Source organism: Rhopilema esculentum, chromosome 2 (assembly GCF_057945365.1).
Source record: "Rhopilema esculentum isolate cy_ngs chromosome 2, ASM5794536v1, whole genome shotgun sequence".
NCBI classification, from domain to species: domain Eukaryota; kingdom Metazoa; phylum Cnidaria; class Scyphozoa; order Rhizostomeae; family Rhizostomatidae; genus Rhopilema; species Rhopilema esculentum.
In genome coordinates, this window is record NC_142816.1 from 701,290 (window position 1) to 721,285 (window position 19,996).

The 19,996-nt window shown below is 39.3% G+C and overlaps 1 protein-coding gene across 2 annotated transcripts in view; it reads right to left on the reverse strand.

The window, feature by feature from the left end:
- Positions 1-5,688, reverse strand: part of LOC135695356 (uncharacterized) — a 31,985-nt gene extending 26,297 nt beyond the window's left edge. The window contains exon 1 of one of the 2 annotated variants that reach the window (XM_089110523.1): positions 5,520-5,688. The gene's annotated coding sequence lies outside the window, so the exon portion shown is untranslated. Of the gene's footprint in view, positions 1-808; positions 2,810-5,519 lie in introns of those variants that run through there. The other variant, XM_089110524.1, reaches the window with a different exon arrangement.
- Positions 5,689-19,996: the final 14,308 nt, after the last annotated feature.

Here is a 19,996-nt window from a genome sequence, read left to right on the forward strand (position 1 = left end):
TTTATTTTCATGCGACGATATCTTCGAACCAGCATGCTTTGAAACATTGAAATAACCTCTAAGCTTGTGAAAAAAGGATTCGATTTTGTTTGAAAACTGATACCTTTTCTTCAAAGTTTTTATTTTTACAATTACAAATAAAATCGCAACATGGGAGGTGAGGGGGGGGGGAGGTTGAAGCAATAGCCAAAAGACAAACGTAATCTAGTGGAGACAGCGGTAAAAGCGATCCCGCAACCTGCTTTGGGTGCAGAAATATGAATTCAAGAAAAAACCTTGGTTGATGGGATCTGTGAGTCTGACTAAATAATAATTTCACTGAACTTGATTATTGTATTTTAACAGAGGTTGAGATACTAGGGAATAACCTAGTCTTGCAAAAAGACCATCCCCCACCCAAGTCAAAATTGCTTGCAAAAGAATATAATGCGCCAGTTGGTATTCCTATGACAGCTAAACAGCATTTTCTTCGACTAAGAAATATAGTTCTTTGACTAAGAGCTATAAGCCTATTTCGTAAATCCAGATCTTTCGACTGCCATTCAGTTCCCGAAACCCTTCACGCCCGGTGAAAATGGCATAAAATCCGCACAAGTCGACTTTAAACCCGCCTTTAATACTATTCAATATCACTATACGGTTAACGCGTTTAAAACGTTGAAAAACAATCATAGAATGCTACATTAACAATTAATAACTTGCAGTTTCGTTTAGGGCATCATAGGCATTTCAGCAAAGTAGGCCATACAGACAAAGCAGTCTGGACAAAGACGCCTCAATCTGAAATGAAATTCTATTTTTACGATACCTGATGTCATTTAGATTGTAGCAATAGCACTGTTTTTAATAGAAATTCCATATCAGTTTGTACTTCCAGTCTGTTCTTTGTTCATAATATCGTCACTGTTGAGCCATGGGACGACTGTCTGCCCAAGCGGCAGCGCTGGTTGGTAGCAAAAACTCAGACGGCTGAAACTCTCCATTTGTTTCGAAATCAGTGTAATAAAACTCCGATTCAGAGTCCCAAATCATTGAAAAAGTCAATTATGTGTCAAAAATGCAAAATTAGCTCCTTTCAGATGCACAAAATAAACATTTGTCCGCAGCAGCATTTTGTTAAAGGTTTCTATAGAGAAACACAATACGTGCTGAGAACATGTCACTTGTGACGTCAAAGATGATCGCCCACTCGTGACGATTTTCGCCTCGAGTCTCAAGTTGTCGGAACAATTGTCGTTTCTCAACTTAAAACGCCTGTATTTCAAAAACGGTAACTGTGATTTAAAAAAAATTTTCGATCCAGGAATTTGCTTGTCACAAACTACCGTTTTAGCCAAACTTATTTTTGCGTGTCTGTTCTCCTTTAACACAAAAAAATACTTTTAGATTTTCAAATTTTGATCCCATAACCTGAAAGAGTATGATGGAAAACTTTTAGATGTGCAAAATCTGTTTAATGTGTTACGAATTAGCTGAGAAATGGCCACATGAGCACAGGCAATTCTCTCCACTCCAACCCTACTGAAATCCAATGTATTGAATACTTGTTTATAGTCATCATCTTTACTTAAATAAAAGATTTCCCCCACAGCTACTTTTCCTTCAAAAAAGCAATGTATTTAACTGGTTTCTTAATAATTAGAATTGTTTCATTGTTTCCTTCTTAGGTTATGCGGTCAAAATTCATGACGTTACAGTTTCATGACGTTGACATTAGAATTTATGACGTTACAGTTCCGAATATTATTTCAAGACTTTCTGTGTCAGAAAATTTCAAGTTTTGAAAGCCCCATGGTCAACTAGCAAAGAAGCCTCTATAATATACAAGCTCCTTTCTTAACTCTTTATGTCAAAAAGCAAAATTTGTGTATGCAGCAAAACAAAGACGCCCAATCTTGGAAACAACTCCTACGACAAAACCTATTAGGATATGTGAAATTTTTTAAATTTACTTTCGGAAGATTTGAAGATTTGCAAGTTATAGAACACACAATACGTCATACGAATTCAAAAGATGAATAGAAGAATCTGAGACGGAAACAAAAGAGCCATTGTCGATACCATGTTGCGTGACACATAGGACTTGATCACCCTGGTTTCAAATGCATACATTTCATATTGTTATAATGTTCCTTCACTAACGCAATTAAGATATAGAAAATTGCAGATAATAAAATAATTTGCTTAGTTTTCTATGGAGCTGAATAGAGTTCGTCAAAAAGATGACGTCACAAAATATTTTTAGAATTATTGCTGTTGGACCCCACAACCTAAAAGAGCTGAATGCATTAGTTTTACCTGCTCAAAGTTACTTTTAGATATTTAATTACTAGTTGATGCCAAGTTGAACCATTTTTATTGTAAATTCTCTCAATTCGTTGTAAAAGTGATGCGAAAATTCTGAACTCTGTCATTGTTGCCTCACAAGATGAAATTTCCAACCGGTAATTCGCTCTCAGGTGCAAAAATGACATGGGAAGAGGTTGGGAAAAGCGAGGGGGTTGAGTTTCAGGAAAGATTTAATACGAAGAGCACTGGAAGAAACAGGGGAAATCTAGAATACCGAATGAAACTTTCTATTTGGCAAAGATTCAAAATACAGAGACAAAATCGACAATTTCGAATGGTGTATGTACTTTGTTCGACGTAAATTCTTAAACAGTCGTGTAATTGATTATCATAAATTTAATTTGGACTAATATAACCGTTTGGCAACTTTCCTACCTTTTTTCTGGTGCTTTGCAAGACATTCAATAAAAGTTCAAAAATGGACAAATAAAAAAGACATTGCAATAAAGCTCTTCCAAAAATTCGCACCCCGTTTCAATCTTTAACATGAAGCCATCATTCAGGGGACCTAATTTCTCATTTACTGCAACAAAAATTCATGAGCTCAATATTCAAAACGCGGCAGACTTCTTCCTACCCTGGGTACCAGACTCACTATAATAAAATAAAATAGAGAGTCTGGTCTAGTGCGCCCCATTCTCGTTCTGGTGTGCTGATATTAATCAATCAGGAGCGAGTGTACAGATTTCTGTATGTTCAAAGGTCACAGCGAAACAATAAACTTAGCTCTGGTGTAAAACATTGAACAGAACACAACATAAATAAATGCTAGCGACCGTAACGATTGAGTTTGAAGATGCTGTTAAAACTGTACTCGAAGAATATTTTCCGCATGTTCTGAAACTAAACACAGAACAGCATGTTCTGAAACGAAAGCCTTGTTTGTAGAGAGAAGAGACACCTTCGCCATATTGCCAACTGGCTTTGGAAAGTCTCTGATATTTCAGGCTGTTCCTCTCATTGCAAAGAATCAGGCCTTGTAGTGAAATGCAGTAAATAAGAAACACCGCAAGGCGCCGAGAACAAACAACAACAAACACAAGTAAATCAGTTATGGCTAATATTTCGCCCGGCATACGGGGCTTCGCTTGTCGTGTTGGCCATATTTGCTGTGGTGAACTTCCAACGTGATGATTCTAACCGCCGCGGTGTCCAAGCGCGCTGCCTTCACAGTGAGGAAGTAGACTTTGAAAGTACACACAATTTATGAGGAAAATTACAAAAGACTTATTTTAAGTTGCATACGAAATTTAATAATGATTAACATTTAATAACTGCATTGTGCTGACTTTAATTTGATGCTTCGCACATGTTTTTTGCTGACAAATGGCGTTTTAAACCTGATTTGATTGGAATCTTGAGGCAGAAAAGTCTATTACCAGACTGTATTGATAATGTCGACTTTACAAAACTATATAAAATACATTTGCTTGAAGATTTCCCAAAACTCCTCTGACTACTGAGTATCTTTGTTATTTATCCGACAGTTTTGTTTCACAGGCCTAGTCTGTTAAATAGACTTCAGTTCTTTCAAGTAAGTTCACCAGAACGAGAATGGGGCGCACTAGACCAGACTCTCTATTATTTTACATAGTGAGTCTGGTACCCAGGGTAACTTCTTCCTAGCCTGCGTGCAAACTTTACTTTCCGTTGCGAAGGAGAGCCAGGGCGCAACGGGGTGTAAAGTCTGCACGCAGGCTAAATAGTAGAGTACCGATGTGATGACGTCATATAAATCTATGTCTATAATTTTTAATTTTGATCCCGGAACCTGAAAGAAAACCTGTAATTTGATCTTGGTTCATAACTTCATAACATAACTAAGTAATCCGTTAGCAAACTTGAAATCTTCATTAGCCATATCTCGCCCAATGATGACGTCACACTTTCGTACTCTACTCCTTGACCCATATTATGACGTCATATTGCTGCGCCCAAATTAATTCACTAACTTTTTGAAATTTATATATTAAAATTGTGACACGCCTTTGTGATCTATTGATGTAAGTTTCCACCTGTCTCAAAAATATCCTTAACAGAGAAGAAGCTACATTTTTTAAAAAAATATTTCGGAAAACTGAATTGTAAAAGTAGAAGGGATCAAGACTAGTTGAATACCCCTAATTTCCTGATCATGTCCATTTCTAAACTGGGCTTTATAGTAAGAGTTTCTAGGTTGACAACATTTCTGGACTCTGTGGGAGAAGTAGTATTTTGAGAAACAAATGAAAAGTAGAAAAGCACAGCGCATAGTGTTGGATATTCAAATTAATTTTTGGGCAGTGAAATTGTGTGCCTGGGGGAAAGTTCAAAGAAGGCCCTAAAAGTGAAATACTTCTAGACGACTGGGCAATTTCTCGAACCTTCGACCCTGTGCCGTCGGAACGAAATTCATATTTTGGGGCTGTCCATTGTATTTCTTCTCACTCAGTACACTGTTTCCAAGGAAATATAATACAGTTTGACAATTATTGGGGGACTCGAGCCCCCATCCCCCAGCACCCCCCCCCCCCCTGGTTCCGACGGGCCTGCTTCGACCTACTCGAGAACGTGAATCTGAATCGGAGAAGCTATCTTTTGCGTGGATTTCAGTAGGATTACAGATATAGCTTTAAAAGCTGCTGAATATAAATCCATCCTCTGATTGTCTCAATGAATTTGTACAAAGTTTATATACGGTAAATTCTACCGCAAAGCATTTCCCCATGCATATCAAGAGATTATTGACTGGCAATAACTCAAGGCTCTACTGGCATTTACAAAACATCGACTTTTGCTTGCTTTTTGCCTTTTGGACCACAAATATGTCTCTGTGGTATTTTTTGTGGCCATACTCAAAAAGCACCCTCGGTTAAATATTAACGATCAGTTTTGGAACTAATTTCTCGATACTTCTGATAAAGCACAATCTTCAATGCCCTTGTATGGGCTACGCTAGCGCTTCTCTACATAAATACAATAAAATCTTCTTTTTACACATTAGGTGGATTGCTGTACCTTGAAACTCGGATTGAAAAACAATCAACTAACATCTTGTTGTTCAACTAACAACTAAGTTTGGTTTTTTTCCAAATTTCCCGTATACCATAAGCAACATGTAAATATCATATCGATAGAAAGAGGTATGCTTCAAACTCGAAAAGGTTTTGATACTTTGACTGTGAACCTACCTTCTATTCTTTGCGTAGTCTTTGATGATATGAATGCATCTCTGCCTTCGAAAGATAGAGAGAAATTTGCTCTGTTGCTGCATAAATACATGTAGACATGCGTGGTCTAGTCCCCCTGGATGAAGCAATGTTTTTCTACGAGGATTTGCACGAGTGACTCTTTTATTTTATTGTTTCTAAGGAAGAACCTCAGTATTAGGAATAAGGAAGAAAAGTGACATCAAGTAACTTGATCTACCAAGAAACTATGAAAGCGGAACTTCCAAAACCAAGAACAACCTTTCTCAAAACCCTAAAAGGATAACGCCATTAAATTATTTTTGGAACTTTTGACTCTTCAATCCTAGATATCAACGAACAGCTATAAAGCAATAAACTTTTACCAAGACCAAGAGATGCAAAATGTATTTGATTTAACAGCGCTTTCACCTTTATTTCCTTCAATTTATTGTTTCATTTACGCTTAAAGTTCACTGAAAACACTGAAGGGGCAACTCACTCTTGCAAATAACGTAAAAGATTTCCACGAACACAAAAGGATTTCCAGAGACCTTCTGGTGTAACGATAGGATAACCATCAAAGGTGTACGGGTTTACATAGAGTATTTCGCTCCTTGGGAAGCATTGATGATCACAACAAAAATCCATAATGGCAATCAACTTGAACTCGACTTAATTTAAAACGAAGGTACCCACACATTTTGAACAAATGTTGCAACGAAACTTCCAAGCAAATGAATTATAAGATCCCTAAAATTGGCTTTCGACAAACTCAGTTAATGTCATGGATTGTTATAACCCAATGACGTGCGCAATTTGCAGTAGATGCTAATGACGTCAAGAAAATTTCGATTGTTCTCAGATCTTGATAGAATTAATCCCTATGCATTATTTCAAAAAAATACTTTGCATTTATAGATAAGCTAACGCAGTCAAACGCTGACTTCATTAGCGCCAATAAGGGGATATCGTCATACAGGTAATGCTTTGTATAAAAAGTGGAATTCAATTTTAAAGAGATTTCTGAAAACATTGTGCTTCATTGAGAATTTTTTGCACCCTCACAGTCACAGTGGCCTCAGCTGAAAGTTCGATTGACTGTGTACAGCATCCAAGGACGACTGACTGTGTCCAGTATTGAAACTGATGTCGCTAGAACTATTGACTTGAGTATGTTATCGAAGCTTTTGCCTTGAAAAAACTCATCAAGTGGTCCGGAAAGGGCTTTTAAAATTAATAGGTAACATTCAGGGGCATAGATAGAAAAATTCATACGGGGGGGGGGGGTATTTTGCTCCTACTTCGGAAATCTATATTTCATAAAAAGGAGCGAAATAGGATTTTTTTATTATTTGGAAAATAACATAATGAACATAACGTTCTTGTTTTTCACTAATGACGTTATGGGCTAAATAGTCATGATACATACAAACATACTTCAAATATTATCCGAAAATCTGGGCAAAGGCGACTTTTTTCTTCAGCCTTGCTTTTTTTACTTTGATTCGCCACTAAGAGTTCAAAGTAACAATTTTTTACTTAATGGTCTCGCATCCTTTTCTTGGGAACTCATCTCAACCCTCCTCGCAACCCTCCTCGCAAACCTCCTCGCAACCCTCCTCGCAACCCTCCTCGCAACCCTCCTCGCAACCCTCCTCGCAACCCTCCTCGCAACCCTCGTTGCAACTCTCTTCGCAACAATCCTCGCAACCCTCCTTGCAACAATCCTTGCAAACCTCCTCGCAACCTTCTTGCAAACCTCCTTGCAACCCTCCTCGCAACCCTCATCGCAACCCTCCTTTCAACCCTCCTCGCAACCCTTCTTGCAACAATCCTTGCAAACCCCCTCGCAACCCTCCTCGCAACCCTCCTCGCAACCCTCTTTGCAAACCTCCTCGCAACCCTCCTCGCAACCCTCCTTTCAACCCTCCTCGCAACGCAACCCTCCTCGCAACCCTCTTTGCAAACCTCCTCGCAACCCTCCTCGCAACCCTCAACCCTTTTCGCGTCTCTTAACTCATCAACCAGCCAGATCACTAGATTTTGCTCCAGTTGAAGCAAATTTGCTCCATGAGGTGCTAAAAAGTTAATCAGATTGGTTTGATTTCCTTGGCGTGAGCAAAGTTAAGGGAGTTCGAGCAAGGCCACACCCGATATCATTCTGAAATGGGCATTGAGATGAAATTTGCAGGCTGTTTCAACCAATTTTGCAGACAAAAAAATCTGCAGACTGAATGAGAAAAGGTGAATAAACCATTCCCGGGTAACGTCCGCCATTAAATCTGAGTAGCAAACTGACCTTTGGACTCTATGGCCGTCAATCGTAGCAATGGTGATTTTCAATACATCAAAGCCGTAATTTCACAATCACGCTATTCTAACATCATGCCATTCACTTATCGATACTTAATTACACTGTCTATTATCTTGTACATAATTATTCATTGAATTTCGCCTATTATTCTCCATTGTCTAGCCACGATAGCTATTTATTAATGATTAGTTGTTGTGAAATGTTCGAAGAGCTCGCTCCTGTTGATTTGTAGAGAAAAACTTTGTCCGTTAGTTATAATATATTGCATCGTTTTAAGTTTTATCATACAGATACAAGCTGTTATATATTCCTAGTGTAGCTCTAATTTACAGTAGCATGGGAAGACACGATCGATGCTGTCAGTGGCGTCGCCAGCTCGAAAAAGCTGGGGTGGACAAAACAAATTTTTTCGGCCACGCCTTTCAGACTCTCTTGTTTTAGTATTTTTTTACCTATTTTGAAATATTTGGAAAAGCAACATTTTCAAGCAGCATTTTTCGTAACGGTGGCTTTTTTGCCAGTGCAAAAATTGAAATCGATCTGATCAGCCAAACTCCACCCCCTAAAGGTTTTTCAACGGATTTTGAGAAATTAGAAAATCGACTTCTGGGAAAGCTGGGGTGGTCTGTCTTCTGATGTAAATCCTATGGCTAAAAACCCAAACCCTACTTTTTGGCTAACTGCACAGGATAATCAACAAGACCCGAGTGTTGTTCGAAGATCTTCACCAAGGAAAAGGGCATTTCAAACAACGATAGGTGGGACAGCTTCTGGGACCGCGCACCAGTTCTAATGTGAGAGGGCTGAAAAGGGCGTTACCAAAAAGATTTTTAAGCCACGCCCTCTAGAAAGCAGGAAAACACCCCTTTGAGAAAATATTTGCTTATTTTTACTGATATTTTATAACTGTCTGGTTCAGAGAAGATTTCAATAGCTAAAAAATAGACAAAATTAGCTTGGGATAAATTAAACATCAAGAAAACACCTAGAAAATGAACAAAAAAGGTTCCCAGTGAAGAAGAACTGCTACTACTTAGGAGTATTGTTATACTACACTTTAACTACAGTGCAACCAAGTATATATAAAATAACTCACGGCCCTTTTCAACTCGACTTGTGGCAGAGAGGAACAGAGAGACAACGACTTCCTTTGTCAGTACTTTGAACGAACAGCAAGATGCTTCTCCCAAAAAGCCTCATTCTTAAAACTACTACAGCGTATTTATAGATACAAGCATTTTACAACTATTAATAACAACCAATCAGCTAAAAACACGTAAGACCTACAACCAAAAGAAACATAGATAATTAACAGCGGAAATAAAGTGTTTGCCAAATATTTAAGTTATACCCTACAATGGTTCGTTCGATCTGGTGCACAACACAACCTCCCCCTTTGAAATCGAGCCTCCCGGCTCGAAAACGCGTCAAACTGGTAAAATCTCCTGTGGTGTACAGTAATCCTCGGGACGAGTGATAGAGGGCTCATCTACAGACGAGTCACTCTTTGCTATCGGGTTAGGTTCTGTTAGAAAACTGTCTGGCGGTAAATCCACATCACTGAGATCAACGAACGTGTCACATTGCGGAGGAGCAGCGGTTGGACGGTCCGACGGATCGACGTACAGCTTCATGCGGTTTGCGTGCACTGGAACACTAACTGGACGGTTGTCGAGTGTCCTTAAACGAAAGTGAACGGGCGATAACTTCTTGACAACGCGATATGGTCCGTGGTAGTTATGGGCTAACTTTTTAGAAAGACCCTTTCTCATTTTTGGGGTGTACACCCAGACTTTGGATCCGATATCAAAGGAGACTGGCGCACTGTTCTGATCGTAGTAGTGTTTCATGCGCTGTTGAGCCAACTCTGTATTTGTCTTAACTATGCGATGGGCGTTTTCCAGATTTTCGACAATGCGAGCACGGTGTTCTGCAACGAAGGACGAGAGTTTTGCTGTCGAAGGCAAAATAAGAGACGCATCAATTGGCAGACGAGGCTCTCGACCATATAAAAGATAAAACGGCGATTCGTGGGTCGTAGCGTGAGGCGAGACACGGTAAGCGAAAAGCACCAATGGCAGGTGGCGGTCCCAATCCCTCTGATTTGAGCTGACATACATCGACAACGCTTCCGCAAGGGTACCATTAAACCTTTCGACTAGTCCGTCCGTTTGCGGATGATACGAGGTAGTCCGAAGTTGGCGAGTGTTGAGCAATTTGCAGACCTCTGTAACGATAGATGCAAGAAAATTCGAACCCCGATCTGATAAAAGCGTTTTCGGAGCACCATGGCGAGCGAGAATCTTGTCCACAAGCAAGTTAGCAATCATAGACGCTTCAGTAGAAGGCAAAGCAAAAGCTTCAGGCCACCGTGTGTAATAATCAGAAAAAACCACAATATAACGGTTGCCGTCGTTTGTAACGGGAAACGGGCCTAAGACGTCCATGGCTACTCGATCAAAGGCTCCTTCGACAGGAATAGGCAGCAAGGGTGCCTTCTTCTTACCCCTAGGCACCTTCTTCATCGAACAATCAATACATGAAGTACACCAATGTTCAACGTCTTTATACATGCCGTGCCAATAATAACGAGAACGAATTTTCTCATACGTTTTAAAAACGCTTAAATGACCAGCAGTAGGTTCATCGTGACAAGCAATAAGAATCTCTCGGCGAAGGCTTGCAGGAATTACCACCTGAGAACATAAAGACTGAACATGTCGTTTACTAGGTGTCCATAAATGACATAAAACCCCATTTTCGTCCAGATAGTACGAGTCGACAGTCAGTAGCAGAGTACGCGCTTTATTGTTATCATCTGGCAAGAGAGAACACTCGAGGTACTCAATAATGGCGAAAAGGTCACGATCTTCGCGTTGTAATTTGGTGAGCTGTGGAGGAGCAGGACATGGGTGCCTAATAGAAGCCATAGGCGGAGAAAGACCAGAAACAGTGGTTGAGGAATAAGATCGTCGTGAAAGCGCATCTGCGTTGTTGTTGGAAGGTCCAGGGCGATAAACAATGTCAAAATCGTACTGCTGCAGCTGCAACGCCCAGCGAGCAAGCCGACCTGTAGGATCCTTCACATTCATGAGCCATGAGAGGCTACTGTGGTCTGTATGGACAAAAAATTTACGGCCATGAAGATAAGGTTGATACCGTTTAATTCCATCCACTACAGCAAGAGCTTCACGTTCCGTGGTGCTATAGCGTTTTTCAGCATTATTCAGCTCACGCCCACCATAGGCCACGACATACTCCACACCCGCAACTCGTTGGCCGAGAATATACCCAAGAGCCGAGTTGCTGGCATCAGTATACAGGTGAAAAGGCTCACTAAAAACGGGATAAGCTAAAACAGGATTGGAGCACAAACTCTGCTTTAGTATGTTGAAAGCGTGTTGACATTCAGCACTCCACACAAACTTGACGTCCTTTCTTGTTAGCTGATTTATAGGTGAAGCTATGCGTGCAAAATCATGGACAAAACGTCTGTAATAGTTACAGAGACCAAGAAAACTGCGTACATCCTTCACATTGGACGGCACTGGAAACGAGTTTACAACTTCAAGCTTGTCTGGGTCAGCAGAAATACCATTTGCAGAGACAATAAACCCAAGAAATTTCACAGAATGGCGAGCAAAGTGGCACTTACTTGGTTTCAATTTCAAGTTAGCCTGACGTATGCGATCGAAAACGAGAGACAGCCTTTGCAAATGTTCTTCAAAAGTAGAAGAAAAAACGATAATATCGTCTATATAGATGAGACAAACCTTCCATTCTAGGCCAGCAAGAACTCTCGACATCAGTCGTTGGAAAGTCGGTGGAGCGTTTGTTAAACCAAAACTCATTACATTATATTCGAACAATCCTGCATGTGAAACGAAGGCAGTTTTTTCTCGCGAAGACGGATGCATGGCAACTTGGTGATAGCCCGACTGCAGATCGAGCGTTGTAAAGAACTGAGATCCAGAAAGAGCGTCAAGGGCATCATCAATGCGAGGAAGAGGATAACTGTCTTTGCGAGTGACAGCATTTAATTTTCGATAGTCGACACAAAATCTCGTCGTACCGTCTTTCTTCTTTACTAAAACTACAGGAGAGCTCCAAGGGCTCGAAGAAGGTTGAATCACATTTTGAGATAGCATATTTGAAATCTGTGTTTCAATTTCTTCACGTTGCAATTGAGAGACTCGATAAGGTGAAGACTTAATAGGCCGAGCATCCCCTGTGTAAATTTTGTGTTCGATGATGGAAGTATGGCCGAGATCAAGGCTAGATGAGGCGAAAATATCTTTAAACGATAAAAGTAATTGTGAGAGAGCTGCATTCTGGGCCTCTGAAAGATCGACATTCTTAATAGACTCAAGTTCGGAAAGGAGGCTGTGATGTTGTGGAGCAGAATCCATAGCTGAGACACTACTTTTTAAAGGAACGATGTCAGTGTGCAAAAGTTCAGAAAACGTGCCGATGACTGTTCCTTTATGAAGAAGCACTGGTTCATCAGAAGGATTTAAAAAACGAAACGAGACATTTCCTTCACTAGTTGGGCACGAAATGGAAGCTGCTGGGAGGAGGCGATAACGAGAGGTTAATTTCTCATTACCTTCGACGAGGCCTGCGACAGAACTACTGTGCGACTGCAAAAGCTGCACAGGAATAATAGCTTCAGAACGAGGTTCAATGACGAATGAAGAAAAAACTGCGACAGAGCAAAGCAATGGAGGTGTATTGCCAGTTATAAATGAGACAGTGTTATCATTCTTAAATGTTACAATATGGCCAGGAACATCAATAACAGCATGGGTTTTATGCAGAAAGTCACGACCTAACACAACATTGTAAGCTAGGCCAGAGACAACTGAGGCCTGACATTCATAATGCTCATTACCAATGGTGAGAGGAAACGTCACAAAACCTTTCACAGCAACAGTGGCACCATTTGCAGTTTGAATACTTTCGAGTCCATTACGCGGCGTCTGCAGCGAGTAATGCATGCGCAGAGCAGAATTAAAAAAACTTTCACTAATTACGGAAATAGCGGCGCCAGTGTCTACGAGTAATTTAACTTGCTCATTTTCAACTGATCCCCAAATTAAGACATTTCCAAGTATTGAAGATTCGTCACTTGATGATGTCCCGTTTAGTAAGCACGGTACTGCGTAGGTTCCCTTTCTTGGCTCGATATCAATGTCATTTAGAGGTTTTTCTAATTGAAACTTGGCACTAGTCAAACGATTTCGTTTATTAACCCATTGTTCGAAAGACGAATTGCTGTTCGTTCAAAGTACTGACAAAGGAAGTCGTTGTCTCTCTGTTCCTCTCTGCCACAAGTCGAGTTGAAAAGGGCCGTGAGTTATTTTATATATACTTGGTTGCACTGTAGTTAAAGTGTAGTATAACAGGATTGGAGCACAAACTCTGCTTAAGTAGGTTGAAAGCGTGTTGACATTCAGCACTCCACACAAACTTGACGTCCTTTCTTGTTAGCTGATTTATAGGTGAAGCTATGCGTGCAAAATCATGGACAAAACGTCTGTAATAGTTACAGAGACCAAGAAAACTGCGTACATCCTTCACATTGGACGGCACTGGAAACGAGTTTACAACTTCAAGCTTGTCTGGGTCAGCAGAAATACCATTTGCAGAGACAATAAACCCAAGAAATTTCACAGAATGGCGAGCAAAGTGGCACTTACTTGGTTTCAATTTCAAGTTAGCCTGACGTATGCGATCGAAAACGAGAGACAGCCTTTGCAAATGTTCTTCAAAAGTAGAAGAAAAAACGATAATATCGTCTATATAGATGAGACAAACCTTCCATTCTAGGCCAGCAAGAACTCTCGACATCAGTCGTTGGAAAGTCGGTGGAGCGTTTGTTAAACCAAAACTCATTACATTATATTCGAACAATCCTGCATGTGAAACGAAGGCGGTTTTTTCTCGTGAAGACGGATGCATGGCAACTTGGTGATAGCCCGACTGCAGATCGAGCGTTGTAAAGAACTGAGATCCAGAAAGAGCGTCAAGGGCATCATCAATGCGAGGAAGAGGATAACTGTCTTTGCGAGTGACAGCATTTAATTTTCGATAGTCGACACAAAATCTCGTCGTACCGTCTTTCTTCTTTACTAAAACTACAGGAGAGCTCCAAGGGCTCGAAGAAGGTTGAATCACATTTTGAGATAGCATATTTGAAATCTGTGTTTCAATTTCTTCACGTTGCAATTGAGAGACTCGATAAGGTGAAGACTTAATAGGCCGAGCATCCCCTGTGTAAATTTCGTGTTCGATGATGGAAGTATGGCCGAGATCAAGGCTAGATGAGGCGAAAATATCTTTATACGATAAAAGTAATTGTGAGAGAGCTGCATTCTGGGCCTCTGAAAGATCGACATTCTTAATAGACTCAAGTTCGGAAAGGAGGCTGTGATGTTGTGGAGCAGAATCCATAGCTGAGACACTACTTTTTAAAGGAACGATGTCAGTGTGCAAAAGTTCAGAAAACGTGCCGATGACTGTTCCTTTATGAAGAAGCACTGGTTCATCAGAAGGATTTAACAAACGAAACGAGACATTTCCTTCACTAGTTGGGCACGAAATAGAAGCTGCTGGGAGGAGGCGATAACGAGAGGTTAATTTCTCATTACCTTCGACGAGGCCTGCGACAGAACTACTGTGCGACTGCAAAAGCTGCACAGGAATAATAGCTTCAGAACGAGGTTCAATGACGAATGAAGAAAAAACTGCGACAGAGCAAAGCAATGGAGGTGTATTGCCAGTTATAAATGAGACAGTGTTATCATTCTTAAATGTTACAATATGGCCAGGAACATCAATAACAGCATGGGTTTTATGCAGAAAGTCACGACCTAACACAACATTGTAAGCTAGGCCAGAGACAACTGAGGCCTGACATTCATAATGCTCATTACCAATGGTGAGAGGAAACGTCACAAAACCTTTCACAGCAACAGTGGCACCATTTGCAGTTTGAATACTTTCGAGTCCATTACGCGGCGTCTGCAGCGAGTAATGCATGCGCAGAGCAGAATTAAAAAAACTTTCACTAATTACGGAAATAGCGGCGCCAGTGTCTACGAGTAATTTAACTTGCTCATTTTCAACTGATCCCCAAATTAAGACATTTCCAAGTATCGAAGATTCGTCACTTGATGATGTCCCGTTTAGTAAGCACGGTACTGCGTAGGTTCCCTTTCTTGGCTCGATATCAATGTCATTTAAAGGTTTTTCTAATTGAAACTTGGCACTAGTCAAACGATTTCGTTTATTAACCCATTGTTCGAAAGATGAATCAGCTTTTTCACAAAACGGGGGCTTCATTTGCTTTTCAACCGTTTGGGCCTCCTTCAATTCCCCCAACGAGAAGGCCCTTGTTCGTTTAAATAATTTGTACCGGATCTGTCCTGCTGAAAGTTTTGAGTTGACCGAAAGCGAGAATTATTTTGAACTGCATTTTCTCTACCAGAAACACCACTATTATTACTTCTACAATATCGAGCCACATGACCCACACGATAGCAGTTGTTGCAAATAGGTTGCCCATCGGTGGTACGTAAATTACGCCCCCTTGCATAGCTTTCCCTTACACCTTGTTGAAGCCTGTTCATGGGTTGAGGTTTGCCAGACACAAAACGTTGATCAATTGCAGCAATTAGCTCTGTTTTAAGATTCAGGAGGTCACTTTGAAAAGAGCTTTGATTTGCAACATGATTACCATATGTACCACCACCCAAGTTGTTACCATAATCAATTTGATCTAAAGCGTTTAACTGGCCGGTTCTCTTGTTGCTAGCAAACGCAAGCAATATATTAACTTGGCCCTCAAGTTCTTTAATACGCTGGTCTTGCGAAATGGTTTGCGGGACGGTTGGGCCGAAAGACTTTGAAACAGCGTCACGGAGGCGGGCAAGGTTTTCTGCCTCTGTGAAAGTTTTTGGCTGGTTTAAAACAACATGGTTCTTTAGTTCTGCGCTTAGGCCGTTTATGAAAATGTTCATCATTTCTAACTCATTTAGATTCAGTCGTTGACACTTTTTTATGATGTCTTCAGTGTAGGTTACTAGAGGCTCATGTTCGAGCTGTTTTCGGGCATAAAGTTCTTGCCGTATCAAAAACTGGATGTTTTGGTTGCTAAATCTTGCAATTAAAGCTTCAATTAAGCTATCGAAAGTTCCTGCAGTTTCGTCTGAGAGCGTCTGAAACCATGCCAAAGCTGGGCCATTAAGCAGCAATGGAAGTGCACTTAATTTTTTTGCATTGCCCCAACCATAGAACCTGGCAAGTCGATTAAATTTTACAACCCATTCATTTACGTCTTCATTTTGGAATCCACTGAAAGGCGGTTGTTTAAAAAGTCCCGACTGGGCGTTTCCCTCCAGGGCTGCCTGCATAGCAGACACACGGTTTTGTAATTCTTCTACCGTTGCTTCCATTTTAACTACGTGAATAACTAAACAATTTCACAATATTTCCAAAGTTTTGCCGAAATGAGTGCAACCACGGATTTTGTTTTCGAGTTATCAAGAAGAAAACGAGCGGAATTAAAGTCTGTCTTGAACAATCTTTAGACAATATCATATAAGTATATCAGCATTCTGAAATTTTTTCTAGAAAGTTCAGTTCAATCTTCACTTTTAACGGAAATCCGACGTAATAATAAAAACGATACAAGATAACCAATGCGGCGAAGAAGTCAAAATTTCCAAAGAAACAAGAAATAAAAACCATACCCAGAACATCAACCCCGAACAATTCCAGTGAATACGTCAAAACGGCAAGTGAAATAAGAAAAAGAAAACTATATACAAAAACATATGAAAAGCATCAAACCCGAGCAAATACAGCGACTACGTCAAAACGGCCAATGAAAAATGCAATAAAACCTATATTCGACACCAAAATATAAAACGCAAGTTTATCGGGTTTTTTTCAGCACGCCAATAAGTATTCTCGACCCGTCACGTCGTGGTCACCAATATGTTATACTACACTTTAACTACAGTGCAACCAAGTATATATAAAATAACTCACGGCCCTTTTCAACTCGACTTGTGGCAGAGAGGAACAGAGAGACAACGACTTCCTTTGTCAGTACTTTGAACGAACAGCAAGATGCTTCTCCCAAAAAGCCTCATTCTTAAAACTACTACAGCGTATTTATAGATACAAGCATTTTACAACTATTAATAACAACCAATCAGCTAAAAACACGTAAGACCTACAACCAAAAGAAACATAGATAATTAACAGCGGAAATAAAGTGTTTGCCAAATATTTAAGTTATACCCTACAATGGTTCGTTCGATCTGGTGCACAACAGTATACTATCCAATGTTGCGTAAGAGTAAACTTTCCAAAAAGTTTTCTAACCTATTATTACAAAAAATGGCTAAAGAATCTAAAAAAACATGTCGACGTGTCTTCAAAAGAATCTTATTCGAGCAGCCTCTTCGGTTTGTGGTCGATCAGTACTACTATGGTTTTGTTATATTTGGCTTGGTTTGTGGTCGATCAGTACTACTATGGTTTTATCTGCAGAAGGTTTTTCATGAACAAGTGTGCGGAAGGGAAAAAAGTATGCGGAAGGGAAACATTTTGCTGAAGCTGATGAAGAAACTTCGTAACATGAATAGTTGTCAGACAAGAAAGGATATGTTTTTCCTAGAAGACCAGAAGATGTAGATTGATTGACAGTCAGCCAGGAAGACATGCCTTCGCCTTGTGCCAAAACTGGGCGCCAAGTAGAGGTTTCCTTTACTATGGAAATTCCTGCACTTGTTGCAATTATGACATTTTTGCTCAAAGCCATTATCAGATTCTCTCCCATGTACTTTCATAACTATTTTACTCTTAGTTCTGCAGTTCATACAGTAGGTTTGGAACTCGGCAGGCCACTAGCGGCGATCAATTCAATTCCTTGAAAAATATCATACGGTCTACAAACAGTCCAATATTTTGCCTCAAAATTGCGGACGACCCTTCCGATTTTTATTCGCGTTGTAGTCTCAGTTGCACTTTTTCGCTTTTAACTGGACACTTATTTGATCTCTAACTGGACTTCTATATTTTATCTGAATTAAAATCCCCTGCGAGGTTCATCTGGTTATTGCTTTCATCTGGTTTATTATTTCATTTGGTTTGTTATTATATCTAATAGTCTAATAAATCTATCCTATACACAATCATGTAATCTCCTTTTTAAGGGCAGTTTTGTAATGTTCATTAGCAAATTTGAGCTACTGTAGTGTATTCAATTATATTGTAATTGTATATAATTGTATATAGAATGAATTAATGATTCAATTAAACTGAAAATGAAATCTGAAACTGACAGGGATACAATGCAGTTATTTTCAGTTTCTACTTAAAGGCATTTGATACAGGTAAACAGCCACTCGACTACGAGCGGTTGACCAATCAAATTGCGCACAGAGAAGAACACGTGAACAGTTTCCGCCTTTTTGCGAATCAGTGGAATCCTAGAGCAGCGCGCAGTGGTTTCACGTGGGCGGTTTTCAATTCCTTTCTTGTGCGCGTGCTCTGATCAATTTGCCTAAGTTATTTTTAGATTCGCTGTACTTATGCATGTCAAATGTCATTAAGGCAGCCGGAAACGAATAGCCTGGTTACTCAAAGAGAATCCGTTAACAAACGTGACAAAAACCTTTACCCTAAAATTGCACGATTTTGATCTGTAAATTAAGAACACTTCTAAACCCTATAACTGTTTAGGTTATTTTATGGCAGTTGCTAAACTTTGAATTTATCGATCAGCCAGAAAGCAGGAGTCTTCTTTCAAGACAAATACATAATTTACTAATCCTTACTGGACAGAACAAGGAGTGGAGAAATTTTTAAGCTTACAGGAGTTTCTGCTTACACTATCTCAAAACGTTGCTCATAAATTTCCAATTACCAACAAATCTCCTTAGAAGTGAATATCGATAAAATCTCTTGAGCTTTTTTGCAAGAAAAATATTCAACTTAGAGATTTTTTTATAAAGATAATTTTTTATCACAGGTTTATTAGAAAAGAAATTAAGGTAAAGAATGTGTTGTATTTCAGAAAATAGCAGATTTCATACTTATTGCTTTGGAATTTTATTTTGAAAATATATCAAACTTTCATTTAACGTGAAGGCAACACAACACTTTCTAGAGTTTTTATCCAGTAAATGGCTTTTCCATTGTGAATTGTAATTTTCTAGTGAGTGAGAACTCATCCGTTTGAACCTTAATGAGAACCACTACCCAAATTTTTTATTCAGATTTCTTTATTAAAAACTGCACGGTTTCCAGTTGCTCGTTTTCTCATCGAGGAGAGCAATTTTTGATCAGCTCTTTAAAAAGCAGTTGCTGTGTTTTAAGTTCTTTCTTTGATTATAAGTGATCAACAGCTCTGTTATTGCCATTTACTTGTGATGTTCTGATTAAAGAAATTTCTTTCTTGTTCTTATCGATATGATGTACTTGAAAATCTTTGATAGTGTAGGCCCCAAAGCCTGGTTTTCAAGGGCATCTTGTGTTTTTATTTTTATTTTTTATTTTATGTTTAAAATCTTACTAGTAAAGGATCTAAAAGATTGGGAAACTTTGCTTGTACATCCAGTGACGAACCCACAAAAAAACTTTGCAAAGATTTGCAGTTTGAAAATTATCACAGAAGTTTTGTTTTTTAGGAATATTTTTACACTTGTCCTTGCAAAAATTCATAGAGTGTTGTTATTTAATATATTGTTTTTATATATTGTATAGCCATATGTTGTATCCACTTGATCTTTCCATGTTTTTGCCAAATTGTTCTCTCTTCTTACCAAATCTAAATGCAACCAGGCACTGCAGCTAAAATTACTTCTCTTTTTCTGAATCAAAAACTTTTAAAAATCTCTAAATGGCAAGAATCGGAAAAATAAAAAAACCTTAACAGTTTTATATTAAGAATGCTTGCAAAGGGCTCCTGGAAGGATAATGGCATGTAATTTCAACGAGTATATGGATCAGGAATATTATCAAGTAAATAACTGAAAAAAGCAGCAAATAAATCAAATGATAAAAATAGAAGCTCTTTTTTCAGTCAAAAAGATGGATAACAATAGACTCGTACGGTTCCTTATATTTGAATCGCCTGTGTATCATTTAT